Source organism: Engraulis encrasicolus, chromosome 22 (assembly GCF_034702125.1).
Source record: "Engraulis encrasicolus isolate BLACKSEA-1 chromosome 22, IST_EnEncr_1.0, whole genome shotgun sequence".
Taxonomy (NCBI): Eukaryota; Metazoa; Chordata; class Actinopteri; order Clupeiformes; family Engraulidae; genus Engraulis; species Engraulis encrasicolus.
In genome coordinates, this window is record NC_085878.1 from 28474523 (window position 1) to 28487934 (window position 13412).

The following is a 13412-nucleotide window of genomic DNA, read 5'->3' on the forward strand; positions in this document are numbered from 1 at the left end:
GTGGGTGTGTGTATGTTAACTGATGTAAGGCTTTTTGCTATGCTCAGATTTTGCTATATGTTTACGGCAATGTGCAATAATGTGTATTAGGTCTTTGTCTATGTCTTGTATCTATGTTAACTGTCAGACACCTTAATTTCCCTTGGGATTAATAAAAGTACTCTACTCTACTATAGGTCTACTACAATATTCACGTTACTGCCAAGCTACAGTTCAGTATTTTGAAATCCTCTGTGTTCTCCCAATCAAGCAGGGTATAAAATGTCTGCCAAAGAACTTGTCCCTGTTCATTCAATCACACTCTTCAAAAATCTATAAATTACTTCCTTTCTGTCAAACACTAGGGCCACAGCGAGGAAGAATGCATTCTGTCTTTTGAAATTTTCCTTCTCTTTGTTCCTCAGTAAAATATTTTTCTGTATACTGTGGTATTTGTTGTGAATGTAATCTACTGATATGTTTCCTAATACAGTATACAGTACAGTATTTTTTTACTGGAAACAGAATTGTATCGTGGACATATATTTTTGTATATTTTTGCATCCATAAATCATGGGATACCTGCAGTCTGTCAGAAGCGATTACCCCTGTTTTAAGGAACAAGGCTTTTTGGCTTTAGACTTTGGTTCAAGGGAGGACTCAGACAGGCAGTTTTTCACCCTTTATTTTATGCATTATTTCTTTATTTGTTTTGTTTTTTGAAAGTCTTCTCCCAGACCTCTCTGTAACCTTGAGTATGTCGGCTGCAGACATGCCTCAGAGGCAACGCTGAAAAATAATAGCAGAGAAAAGAACAAATAGAGAGAGAGAGAGGGAGAGAGAGAACACAGAAATAAAAAGAGAAAGGGTGAGAGACAATTACAAGAAATAAAACGGGGAGAGGTGAGGAGAAGAGGAGAGGAGAGGAGAGGCGAAGAGGAGAGGAGAGGCTAAGAGGAGAGGCGAAGAGGAGAGGAGATGTGAAAAGGAGGAGAGGAGAGGAGGGTAGAGGGGGGTGCAGAGAGGAGAGGAGAGGAGAGGAGAGGGGAGGAGAGGAGAGGAGAGGAGAGGAGAGGAGAGGAGAGGAGAGGAGAGGAGAGGAGAGGAGAGGCGAGTGGAGGGCACTGGATTTATGAACCCCATGCTGGGCACTTTGCTATTGGAACGCAGTCTCATCTATTCAAACACAGAGTCTAATTTGTCACGAGCAAACTGTAGCCGCTGATAAGCGCTTCTCTTAAATGAGCTTTAAGTGAAGTGAAAATAAAAGGGGTGACAATTATGACACACATTACACAGCAAATTATGTTGTCTTTCAGCACCAGCCCTGTGATATGTTGCCGCGGGCCTCGCACTACATAGTAAGCCGGCATGCGAAGTGAGTGAACACCAGGCAATCCCATGGTCCATATACTTCCCATATACCTCAGAAGACAACTCCTACTACGACCACACAGCCATTTGACTTTCCCATATAATGACACATGACCCGCTGCATAGCAGGTACGCCGAGTGACTTGATAGCTACTGACGTGTTGGCCTTCAGTGGTCGTCTCTTAAGCATCCTCCTAACCGCAGAGATACACCAGTGGCGATCTGAGCGAGTCGAGCGATGGAAGTAATTGACTTTGTATTGAGTCGAGAGACAAAAGCGATTCTGGAGACTAGAGCGATTTGCGCGACGAGCGCGACAATTTGAAGTTGAAATCTTTTCAACTTTCTATGACGCGGTTCGGCGACAAGCCGCGACAGCCAATGACTGTATAGAGGTCAGTGACCACAGCCAATGGGAATGCTTGAATGCTTTGCCTTCTGCCTGTACGGACATACTCTAGTCTCCTCAATCTCTCGCATCGCTTGCTGCTACACTCTGTCGCTTGAGTCGCGTCGCCGCTGGTGTATCTCTGCGGTAAGGCCTATATGCCCCAAGGCCTTACTCAGGCTTGGCTTGGTCTGTCTGAGCTGCTTCAAATTCCTATAACAAGCTGGCCTTGGCTGTGGCCCAATCGACTGAGGCACTGTGCTGTTACGCCGGAGACCTGGATTCTATTCTGGCCTGAGGCGGGGAAGCCGACAGGCAGGGGACAAAGGGATCAGTTGCTCCGGACCCAGGAGGAAAGGGGGCCCATTATATGCATTAGGTCGTGGGCCCTTTTAGTTGATTTTGTTCTGGGCCTGGTCAAAGCTGTCATTTCCAAAAAGGTAATTTACCTTCCCTGCCCTGCCCTTTCCTACCCATCTCCCAATCATTTCCTGTCGTACTTCCTGTTGAACTGTCATAATAAACGCTCCCCCAAAAAACCTTCAACATGCCCATATCTAACACTATGGGCTTTGCCAGGCTAGGCATCAGGCCTCTTGGCTTTTCTTTTTTGCTAAACATGGCTTGTGGTGAAGTCATGCTTGTGTAGCCTGTAAAATGACAATGTAAAACACTCTAACACCTTCCCCCTCCAGAGGCTCTACCCTTACTCTTGCACTCAGATTTTTATGGCCACCTTCAACCCCTCTACGTGTCTGTCGCATCTATTTCCTTCCTCCCCCAACCGTCTCCTTCTCCCTCCTTGTTTATGTCTTTATTACCTCCTTTTTCCCCTCTCTTCCCTCTCCTCTATTTTTCTGCTCCATCCCTCCATCACTCTCTTCCTCTCCCTGCTGTCCTCCCTCCCTTTCTCCCTCCCGCTCCTTTACTGCCTCGCTCTCCATCCTTCTCTCCTTCGCCAGTCTCACAACGAGAGCCTGTAGTATTCTGCCGTAGCAAACAAGAACACAGTAATTGCATATCTGGTCGAAATTCAGTTTAGACCTGAAATGATAATACCTCCTTTGTCCATCTTGGTCCATCTTGGTCCATCTTTGTCCGGTTTCACACAATAATCATGGCAAAAATGCAGTAACTACAAAAATGGATGTTACTGCGTTTTTTGTTTTAAGAGGTCACGTCTTACAAGCTAAAAAGTCCAGTAAGTCGTGTAGTTACTGCACTTATCATTGAAGCAGTGGTTCAGGAACAGACGGCAGGCTAATACCAAATAAGAACGCATATACTACATTTTGTGGTGAAAAGACATGAATGTTGAATGAATGTGCATGCATACAATTCCATCCTAAAAAGTGTTACATGGAAGTGTCCCCACCACCACTTCACTGACTACACAGCTGTCTCGAAAGGAAACTTTAAAGCCTTTTTCTCAGTTTGCCAGGAAGCGTAGTTACTGCGTTCTTGTTTTGTTCGGCAGTTTTGCTGAACTCCTGCTCCTTACCTCTCTTGCACTCTCTTCTCAGCTCCCACTTTCTCCACTCCATCCCTCCATATCTCCCTCCATCAACTCAATTTCTTCCCCCTCTTTTTACTTTCCTGCCTTCCCTTTCTCCTCTTCCTCCTGTTTTTTCCTCCCACTCTCCATGCCTCTACCGTAGCGAGCGAGTCCAGGGCTGGACTGGCCATCTGGCATACTGAGCATTTCCCGGTGGGCCCCACACCCTCGTGGGCCCCTATTTTCAGAAATGTTTTTTTTTTTATCATTTCTGAAAATAGGGCTCCACGAGGGTGCGGGGCCTACCAGGGAGTCAGTCCTGCGCAGCTAATTATGAAGGGCCCCTTTTAAGCCAAAAGTGCCCGGGCCTTATTTCTCCCCCAGCTCAGCCCTGAGTGAGCGAGTCCCTGTAGTATTGGTGGCCTCCTGCTCTCGCCGCCGTACCGGCAGAGTGGAGTGGATCAGTGAGGCGAGCTAATTGAAGGATGAAGTTATCCGTTAAACAGCAGTTCATTAATGCTGGCCTTGAGCGCTGCCTGCCCCAGACCCACCCACCCAGCCACGCACTTCTACAGTGTACTGCTGCTCTGCTCTGCTCTCCTCTCCTCCTCCTCATCTTCCTCCCAGCTCACAGCAGTCTAGTGCAATACTCTCCTCTTCCTCCTCTGCTCTAATCTCCTCTCTTCCTCCTCTCATTTTCCTCCTCCACCTCCTCCTCTCCTCTCCCTCCGCCATGCCACTGACTACTACAGCAGTATATTGCTCTCCTTGCCTCTCCTCCTCCACTCCGCTCTTTCTAAAATCTGTCCTGCTATTAACTGCTACAGAACGGTAGTGCTCTCTCCTCTCCTCTCCTCTCCTCTCCTCTCCTCTCCTCTCCTCTCCTCTCCTCTCCTCTCCTCTCCTCTCCTCTCCTCTCTCCTCTCCTCTCCTCTCCTCTCCTCTCTCCTCTCCTCTCCTCTCCTCCACGTCCAGCCCAGCCACTAACTACAGCAGTCTACTCCTCTCCTCTCCTCTCCTCTCCTCTCCTCTCCTCTCCTCTCCTCTCCTCTCCTCTCCTCTCCTCTCCTCTCCTCTCCTCTCATCTCATCTCCTCTCCTCCACGTCCAGCCCAGCCACTGACTAAAGCAGTCTACTCCTCTCCTCTCCTCTCCTCTCCTCTCCTCTCCTCTCCTCTCCTCTCCTCCTCTCCTCTCCTCTCCTCTCCTCTCCTCTCCTCTCCTCTCCTCTCCTCTCCTCTCCTCTCCTCTCCTCTCCTCTCCTCTCCTCCTCTCCTCTCCTCTCCTCTCCTCTCCTCTCCTCTCCTCTCCTCTCTCTCCTCTCCTCTCCTCTCCTCCCCTCTCCTCTCCTCTCCTCTCCTCTCCTCTCCTCTCCTCTCCTCTCCTCTCCTCCCTCTAGGCCCAGCCCAGTCAAGGTCTACTACAGCAGTCCAGTGCTCTCTTCTTCCTCGTCTCATCTCATCTCGTCTCCTCTCTTCACCTCCTTTTCTTTCCCTTCTCTTCTCCTCCTCTCTGCCCAGGCACTGACTCTGCGCCCCTTTCTTCCTCTTCCTCCTCAGCTGACTGCTGTAGTCTAGTGCTATGATCTCTTTGCCACTCATTTACACCACTATTCCCAACAACACTGCTTGGACTATCCGAGAGAAGAGAGGATAAGAGAAGGGAAGAGGAGAGGAGAGAAGAGAAGAGAAGAGAAGAGAAGAGAAGAGAAGAGAAGAGAAGAGAAGAGAAGAGAAGAGAAGAGAAGAGAAGAGAAGAGAAGAGAAGAGAAGAGAAGAGAAGAGAGAAGTCCGGGAAAGCAGAAGAGGAAGCTGACCTTGTACCCAGTGTGAAACACTCTTATATTCCCAATAACTGCAGTCGCTGCTGTAGTGCTGTGCATTCACTGGTATTGATGTGGCCTCAGGGACATACCAAGGTGCAGAGGTAAAGAGCAGCATTGGTAGTGTGTTGGAATAAGTAGATAAACAGACATCCAGACAGACAGACAGGCAGGCAAGCAGGCAGGTAGGCAGGCAAGCAGGCAGGTAGGCAGGCAGACAGACAGTAGTGAAATAACCACCCCGGTCAATTAACACTTTTTAAACAGGAGCTACAACCTGTCCCTACACAGATAGGAGCCAGCAGGCCAAGTCATCTAAACGTCCATTAATTTACTGTATGAACGAAAAGAAATTGTAACTTACCGTACACTGTGTTCATGCCACTATGGGGTGAATGAGTGGGCATTTTGAATGCTTCCACTGTCTGTGACGTCCAATAAAACCCAACAGACATCATTACAAATCAATGCTACTTGTGCCCTATGTTGTGAGCATTTCGAACACAACAAATGTCTTTGCCTGTGTGTCATTGTACCTTGATCTTTTATGTCATTTATTTATTTGGACAGACAGGCGTGCAATAAATGCCCCAGACATCATTAGGACAAACAGCAGCTTCGATTTGGCGCTGCGCAGATGACGCCATATCCGCGTCTCTCAGTGTCACTACTTCGTTATTTTTTTTTTCTATCTGATTGAAGCTTGCCTTTCCTTTGACAGCCCATTACAGGTGATTGATACTCGTCCTGTTCTTGTCTGTTCTGTATTATCAGGACATTATTCATCGCTGTGTTCTTTTCAACGGTGCCCCCATTTTGTTATTCAGTCCTGTAATACCTTGGTAATGTGATAAGATGTCATTTAAGATACCCGCGTGATGTATGTCTGAGAGTTTGTCAGACAGTCCTGACGGAGACAGACACTCTCTTGTCTTTCAGATGTCTATTCCAGACAGTACATTTGTCTGCAGGTGTTCCTATGCGTGCTGCGTATACAATCACAACCTTTGGGGGTTACACTTCATTGTATTTTCATTGTCACTGTTACATTCACTAAGTACAGTTTAACAAAGCATAAAATAACATGTAACTTTATGTACTTGCACTGTACATAGGGTAGGGGTCCTATGTGCAGTTCATAATATTACACATTGATGCATGCAGTAACACTGCAAAATAAAGTGCTAGTCTTCAGATCTTATGCATGCTATTTTGCATGGAGTATTATTTGTGTGACAATAATGGAATTTGACATATTGTTAAGTATTGAACACTTCACAGAATTATGCAGCAGAGTGCAGGAAAAGAACATAAACCAACTTTGTCTTAAATTCAATCAAAAGCCATGAATTAAATATGTGAATGTGGCTGTAGGCTACTATTATTTTAAACGAAATCACATTTAAGTTTTATGTAGGCCTATAATATCTGAAGACACATTTGGGACTACTTTAACAACAGCTTAATTGTAATACACTGTGTTAAATCTATATGGTGCTACTGAATGGATAGTGTGGCCAGGCCCCTTTTAGTATAGCCCACTGTGGGCTTACGTAATGTGTCTTTACTTACTGTGACACAAATTACCTTTTTTTACATTTGGAGTCACATTCACTGTTGTTCAATCTTGCTGAAATAGAGTTGCGAAAATCTTTCTAATATGCTGCCTGACATTTGGCAGTTTGTTCCAGGTCACTTTTATGGTCTACTGTGATAGCATTTTGACTGTGACATAAATTACTTTTCTTTTTTATTTGCTGGTACATCTGGAGTCACATTCAGTCTAAATCACACTGAAAAACAGTTTGAAAAAAATCTAATATGCCACCTGGCATTACTAGACACAGTTTGTGCCGGAACAGCTGTTTATTTCTGGTCTCAGAGGCGGGTGTCTGGGACAGCTAGTACAGTAAGTTATAACGCATCCTGGTCTTACTCAGCTGGGTGTGATGTACCATTCCCCCTCTGAGAAACTCTCTCTGCCCCCATTCTTTAGGCAAAGTGCTGTATTCGAGCTGCTGTAATGTGTTATGTAAGCAATCAGAAATACACATCTGTGAAAATGAAATGTTCTTCCTTTGGGATATGCAGGCTCTACTTTAACATTACTTCAGCTACATTTGGGATGACTTCCCTGCAGGTATAAGCAGGGCCGGATTAAGATGGCCTGGGGCCCCTCGGTTACAGGTTGCTGTGGGGCCCCCCAGATGGCAAAACTTAATTCTTCACTTTTGGGCAATCAGGGGCCCCCTGGCAAGTGGGGGCCCCTAGGCTGCAGCCATATCTAGCCTATGCGTTAATCCGGCCCTGAGTATAAGGTATATAGTGCATTAAAATAGCAGTGTGCAGCTTACATTTACAGATTTAGACATCCTCAGAAAAGGAAAACTCAGTTTAGACCATAAGCACTAGGCTACTCAGGTCACTGAATGTTTTCAGACATGACCAGGCAGCTACATATATGTTTGGTGTCAACATGTAAGTCATAACGTTCTGCGTTCGGAAAGGTGTACATTATGAGTACACACATACAGTACATAAAGGTGTATAGAAGTAAAACAGTGGTATACAGTGGCCATGGAATGACCTGGCTATGTGATGCCAGCTGGTGTCTAGAGGGTTGTCCGGCCTAGGCCGTCTGCGATGCAGCTTTCCCATAAGAACACACATTGGACGCACTGTTCAAAACAAGCTACTGCCAGCGTGTTCCTGAGAGAGGGGGCAAGTGGGGGATTTTTCTATCCCCCCAACCGCACGTCTGCACGGCTAATGAAGGAAACCCAAACGTCTGGGTCGTGACACGCCGAACGAGATTAAGACGGCGCGGACAAAAAACTGTTTCTTGTGCCGTGGAACCCGACGCTCTGTCACGCAACCTGTGCTGCTGCGCACTGCCACCCGATACTCCGCGCAGCACAATGCAGCCTAGTGTTGGGACAAGCCGGCGCTGAAGAATAGGAAAGAGGAATCCTGAAGTTTGGGATTTAAGGAGGGTGACTCAGGGAAAAAAGGGCATGATGTCTGCCTCGTTCCCTCCCCCAAGTCCACCCTATACCTCACCCCTGGCCTGCCAACAATCCCAATTAAAATTGATGACCCGATGCACAACCGTAGAGCAGACATTTATATCACTCCATATTCTGTCTTGACCTTTATAGTGTTTACTCTTCCTGTTTATGTGTGGGTGTTTAAGTGACCTTAACAGTGCTCATGGTCTGGACCGAGTGTCTCTTGCGGTGCTCAAGGTTAAGCCTAATTGAAGGCCTAAATGTTGGCAAAAACAGCCATGATCATTTCAATACAAGAACATTGCATTAATTTCCACCAAGGTGGAAGTGGTGTAAGTATTTTGTCTGACACTATACATTAGTAGTTGGTTGACTGTGTTGTAGAGGATTAAATAGTGCAGGTGAAGGGGGTAGTCGAGCTAATCTGCAATGATAAAAGACAATGTTGGGTGTGAGTAACATACACTCATGATCGCTTGAGTGTCAAAACGCATCTGTTGTTGTGATATGTTGGTTAAAAAAATAGATGAGAATAAGCTCAAGAGTGTTTTGTATGACTTTTGCCTACCTTTTCTACACAATACAAGAACAATAACAACAGCATTGACCACCAGCCTGTGATATGTTTGAAACTAGAGAGTTAATCTGTGTTTCCATCTGACTGCTTGCCTTTAATCAGTTGCAGTGGTTTACTCTGGCACCTGTTCTGCCATGCCATGCCCTGGAGCACAGTGGGAATAGAGCACTGCATGTTTGCTGTGGAACAAAACACCAGCAAAGAGTTTGACCAGTGTGTTGTGTGTTTATTCCAACTGGTGAGGATTGCAGTTTCTTCACACATTTCAGAGAGAGACATGGAGTTGAGAAGAGAAGCAGGACTGCATGTTGACTTTCTTACTTTGTGGATTGGGGAGGGTGTTTCAGTGTGTCCAATTTATAGAAAATGTTTGGCATACAGATTCTGTTTTGGTGATTAAACACATTTTGATTCATTAAAATACAACTTAGTTGTAAGTACTTCCACACAGTACACAGTCTATCAGAGACAGAATAATTTGAGATCAGAGACAGAATAATTTGTTAAACAAAGTTATTTATGAAATTAGTTTTTGTTTTGTTTTTTGATGCAAATAAATCATATCTGATGTCGTGAGAGACTGCGATTCCAATGGCATAAATACAACTAGAAATATAATTACACTTTATATATAAATCAAGATCTGAAAGCAGTATAAAACCCTGACACCCTTCATTTCAAATCCATTGCACTCCAATAGGCATGAAAGAAAGGTAACGCAATTAAGAAACATTCTTGAACTTGGGGAAAAGTTGTATGTCAGCAGTTTTGGGAAGATCAATTGAAGTGGTTGACGTGGATTTCACAGGCACTTGAGTTTGAAAGTGGTCCCCTGTGAATCAAAAAGTGAACTTAAAATATACAGCACAGCAAGCCAATAGATTTGCTGAAGAGTTATTTTAAGGTAGGATATTAGTCCTGAAGCGCTTTTTTCCCCCTGCAGTGTGCCAGGAACTTCCATAGGCCCCAGCATTACTCATCCTCAGCTTACATTTGACCTCATTTTGGGGTGCTGGTTCTGCAAGGACATGGCAGAGTGATAATGCCAAAAGAAGCGGTGATAAAGTTGATGTGTTGGCTTATCAGTGTGTTTTTTAACACAAAAAAGCACACGGTTGGGAGCCGCAGTCTTTCAGCAGACGGTGTGCTGAAAGTCAAGAATTGCATTTGCATACAAACAGGCATGGAAACATATGTTAAGCCCCAGGAAAACAAGTTGTGCATGTGCATGTGCATTAACACATTTTTCCCGACACCAATTGCAGGACGAATGCATGTTTTGAATGCCAATTAGGATTTATTTTATCTTGTGTTTTGCTTTTCAAGTGTGAGTTTTGCTTAAATTCATAATGTGAGTAATGCAGGTTACAGCTGGATTTAACCTTGCAAGAGATGTACATATAAAACACATACCAATTTGCATTTAAATTTGCACTTCATGTACTTTTAGCATCCGAGTGTATCTCAAGGACAAGCTTTTCTGTGTACTGTGTGTATATGTTTTAATGGAATCGTCTTCAATTACCTCACCATTTCAATCATCTAATATCTTCCTGTTACTGCACTCGCTAAGTGGCCAGTCAGACACAACCACAACCATGTCCCCTCTTTCGCTCTATATAAACCTGTCATTCTGTTTATCCACATCCCATGAGGCCTGCTGCGGTGATGGGACTAACGATGGGCAGACATGGACTGGGGCAAAAAATGGCCCCGGCACTTTTGCCGTAGACTGGCAGCTCACGCAAGAACTCCCCTGTTCCAACCCTACCTTTTCATGGGCTTGTCTAATATGTTAAATATGCACCATTGGGCCACCCCATCTGAATTGTAGGCCCATCTCGAAGGGAAAATAACAACAAAACAAATAAAAAACTGAAAAACCTTCAAGTATTGCCCCCTGAGGACTTCAACACCTGCTTCCCCACCGGGAAAATGCCCTGCTTGCCAGATTTCCAGTCCAGCCCGGTAGGCCTACTAACGATAGGGACTGGGGAGGAGGAGTGATGGTGTTTCTGTCAGACATGCCCTTTAGATGACCTCCAAGGTCATGGCCGCCCTCTCCTCCCGAGGGACTGTGTGGTTACCCAGTTACTGCTGCCTCTAATGTGGTCACGAAATGTTAGGAGTGAATCGTACAAATCATTTATACAACCAACCACATTTATTCCCATTAGACAGCAATAAAATACTATAAAAGCAGCAGTTAAAGATGTAACGATAGGCAAGGAGAGTGTTTCTACACTTACTACTGATTGAAATAAGTATATCACTCACTCTACGTATACCGTTTATTGATAGAAGAAGTTTGTTGTTAGACGAGACTGACAGTTGGACCGATAGAGTGACTATCTGTGTGGTTTTACAGACTGGATCACCTCTGTGTCCTCTATACGGTCTTTTCACAACTGAACTCAGTTGCACTCCGCAGTGTCTGCAGGTATACGGCTTCAGCTCTTATCAAGCCAGAGTTATATCTGATTCAGAAATACACACAGTATCCCCGTCCCCCACCCCTGTTCAATTCTTGGCTTGGAATAAAACATATGCTCTCTGGCTTATCCCAGCTGTGGTCCATGTACTGAATCTAAATATACTGTATTGAGATGTCACCAGGGGCCTACTGCACGTACACAAGCACACATGCCCGCACACACGCATACATACATGCCCGCACGCATGCACGTGCACAGACACGCACACATGCACACGCATACACTCACACACACACATGTCAAGACTGCAGCTGTACTGTGTCTCCAGCAGAGTATTTTTCAGGTGCATTGTGCTTAACACTATGGCTTACAACAATAGCTTACAGCAGGAGTTAAGATGCCAGTTACAGCCTGATAATTAGCCATACACATACCTAAAGCATTTAAAAATGGATAAACTTGGTTACTACGTATGGTGGCAGGCAGAATCAGATAGCAACCTCAAAGTAAACGTGTGTATGAAGAATATAGCCTACAGTAGATTCACACAACTGTTAATTCAGTCATAATAAATCATCAATTACTTTTTATTACATTTTTATCGTGTCAATAAAAACCTACTCTGTTTACAAAGAAACGCGGGTCAGCTGATTCACTAGTCTGTGCTGAAGTGAAGCCCGCTTGTTTTTCTATCTTCCCAGCACTCAAGTCACATGACCAACGATACCAGCCCAGCCAATCAGGAAGGAGCACGTCATAGTGATGTTATCCAACCAGGAATAGTAGCTAGAGCTCAGTACTGCGTATCCTTGTTTCTCAACGTTTCTCACTGCTAAATCAGCATCGTATTCAAATGCTTACGTGGGCTCTGGCGTCTTTGATTCCTTCCACGTATGAAGTCGTTTTTATAGTATTTGAATGTAAATGGACACTGCATTCACAATAGAAATGATAAAGAAACAGATGAATGTAAACTAGACCTTAGAAAGGCTTGAGCTACTTCCAGCTCTGCATCAATAGGACCCTTTTCACGGCAGGTCCAACCCTACCTGTGCTGTGCGAATTTGTGCTAACCGTTTTTCTCATCTACTGAGCCCATGTGCAAAAGAGGACTGGCGGCCCAGGTTTTGGTGCTGAGGGCGAGGATTCCTGGGTCAGCTGTGGGTCTAGGCTGCTGGCCCATCTAAGCACTGGGACAGCACAGCTAGGCTCAAAGATATGGTAGTGGAAAATGCGGTAATGGGTATCTAACACTAAAATTGTGGCATATCACTATCATCTAAAAGAGAATTCTTCATCTACTTACTCTCCACATCTCTTCAAGGGCCTGACAGGAAAATATGAAGGCCTCTCACTGTCCATGATACAATACCACCACTGGAAAAAGAAGTTATCGAAGTGAAGCTGAAAGCAGGAAATATGGTTATGGTCTAGCTTGAAAAGAGAGAAGATGACAGCCTCTCAGTGCAGAGTTTCAACATTGAAGAGCACGATGGCACTGAACCACCAAAGCAATTCACAGCCAAGCAGCCACAGTGTTGTGAACAGGCTCTATGCCATTCAGACCAAATGACACACAGTTCACACACACACACACACACACACACAGACACAAACACACACACGCACACACACACACACACACACACACACACACACACACACACGCACACACAAAACACACACACACACACACACACACACACACACACACACACACACACGCACAAGCACGCACGCACACACAAAACACACACACACACACACAATAAAAAGCAAAGGCCCTAATGCTAGCTTGCCCTAGGCGAAATTAAGTAGAACACCCAGTTTCAAAATCAAAAGGAAAAAAAAATGTTTTGCTTTTGGTGATCTCTGAATATCCTCTGTACCAAACCCAGTATCTGAGCAAGCTAAACATAAAGGTAAGAGCATGAATAGACACACACACACACACTTCCTCCTCAGTAAGCCATTGCATGGTGGGAACTTCATATTTCACTTTGAGTGTACGACTTGTGATCTTACATCTGCGCTTGGTTTTTTGATGATGACTTGGAATCTTTTTTCCATCCTACTGTCTACAGTTAGTGTCAGTACTGTGATGTTAATGCAATATAATTACATTTCCTGTGCTTGACACATTTGATAGCTTGTCCAAGCCTCCTTCAATGGCATTACAAGCAGCTGTCTTTGTTGTTTACTCACAAGACAGCTGAAAACGTCCTGACGCAACATGCACACCACGGTCCACTGCTGGGCTTTGCTGTAATTTGCGGTCATCAATGTCTCCTATGGCAATTGGCACACTAGCAAACACGCCTCCAGGTAAACAAAC